Here is a 1772-nt window from a genome sequence, read left to right on the forward strand (position 1 = left end):
TCGCCACTGACATCAAGTAGATTATGCCAGGCAGTGCCCACTGGCCCTCAAATGAGTCCAAGGAGCCAACAGACACTGCCAAGTGAAACTGCCTGGAGACATGCCTGTGTGGGCAGATGCCCATGATTCATCTGTGCATTAGATAGGTCTGCCCTGCTAGGGTCTGTCTGAGTCCTTTGCAACTGAAAAATCACTCTAGGATATATTTTTTTTGTAGTTAAAAACAGAGGTAAAAAAGAAGAACTGGCATTTTCCAAGGGGGCCCTCAAGTCTAATGAGGTTGAGAGCTGCTGCTCTGGGTGGCTTGGATGGAGAAGGACCTTCCTCAAGCAAGCCAGTTTGTTGTGCTGGGTGCAGCAGGCCAAGAGAATGCATAAGCCTCCCTCAGGGAGGCCACTGGAAGCCTGACAGCAGAGTTCTTGGGACAATGAAAGAGAAAACTGGTGGGAGGGATTGTCTCAGGTTCATAACAAGGGATCTGAGGCATGCTGAGCAGAGCATGCTGGCTAGCGCCCACTGCCTCTTGAACAAGTCCAAGGAGCCTGCAGATGCTGCACAGTAAAAATGCTCAAAGTCATGTACCGATGCCCACAGTTGCCCTGGTTTCCCCCTGGCCAGAACCTTCATCCATCTGGTAGATGGAGTGCTCAGCCAGAGCCAGGAGGAGGTTGACTAGGAGGTCCCAGGACTTGGTAGGGCCTTAGATGGCTGCCTCGAGCAGAAGGTTGGACTAGATATGACCTCTGGAAGGCCTTACTAGTCTGACTTTTCTATGACTGTGATTTTCTGAGATGTTGTTGCACCATGGAAACAAGAGCTAATGGTGACAGCAGCAGCCTGGTGTTCAACTCAACTTCCGGCTTCATCTTAAAGGACCAGTCATAGCCAAGAGCACAATTTTTGTATTTCTTCTCACTTTCAGGCCAAACTGAGATAGCCCTGAACACCCTGCAGGCTTGTCTGCAGTGTGAGGAGATTGCCGGCACTACCCTGCCATGCACCAGCCGTCACAGAAAGGGCCCACTCCTATTGGGTAACAGACTCTAGGCAGGGGGGTTTTGAACTGAAGCCCAAGGGAAATAGCACACACCCTCCATGTGCTGGCTCTGCAGATGTCATTCTTCAGCCCTTACCGTTGCTTAGGCATACAGACACCCAACACAATGCTGAACATGGAGAGGGTGAATTCCACTAGGCAGCAGAAACCCCAAGCCTTAGGCCTTAAGTACTGGACCTAATGCCTTTGTAAGGGGTTGCCTTAGTCCTGCACAGCATTCCAGTTTGGAACACCATCACCAACAGCAGCCTACATAGGCTGGATTAAGAATCAGTCACCTGGCAGGTCTCTAGTACCCATCAGTGGGTAGGCATCCCCAAATAGGGGTGTTTCCAGTAGCGAGTATCCAGAAGGGTTGGTACTAGATATGATACCATCAGTAATTTGGGTCAGTGAGCTGGACTGCAGCATTTTTGCTGGTAAAATTGGCAGCAGACACAATTGGAAAAGAGCCAAACTATGGCAAGCACAGGCATGAGTGGGAACAGTATGAGTGTTGATAACTCCTCCCCATTGACTCATATTTAGCCAGAAAGGCTTTGAAAGATACTCTATGGCTGCTGCAGGGTCTCCCAGCAAGAAGTATGAGCTGCACATGACATGTAAAGGAGCTGGAAACAGTTGCAAAGCAGCATTAAAAGCCACATGGGCATAGGGTGTCTGCAAAACCTGCAGAGGAACAGTGTGTCATCTTCAGCTGGGGCTCTTCAGCAGG

At 49.9% G+C, this 1772-nt stretch overlaps 1 protein-coding gene across 4 annotated transcripts in view; it reads left to right on the forward strand.

Annotated features, from left to right (window-relative positions):
• The window catches only part of ILVBL (ilvB acetolactate synthase like), an 18188-nt gene that overhangs the window by 709 nt on the left and 15707 nt on the right, over positions 1-1772 (forward strand). Inside the window, exon 1 of one of the 4 annotated variants that reach the window (XM_025191823.1) lies at positions 426-1033. The exons of the other annotated variants lie outside the window; for them this stretch is intronic. The gene's annotated coding sequence lies outside the window, so the exon portion shown is untranslated. Of the gene's footprint in view, positions 1-425; positions 1034-1772 lie in introns of those variants that run through there. 4 annotated transcript variants of the gene reach the window in all.

Source organism: Alligator sinensis, unplaced genomic scaffold (genome assembly GCF_000455745.1).
Source record: "Alligator sinensis unplaced genomic scaffold, ASM45574v1 scaffold909_1, whole genome shotgun sequence".
In the NCBI taxonomy this organism is placed as follows: domain Eukaryota; kingdom Metazoa; phylum Chordata; order Crocodylia; family Alligatoridae; genus Alligator; species Alligator sinensis.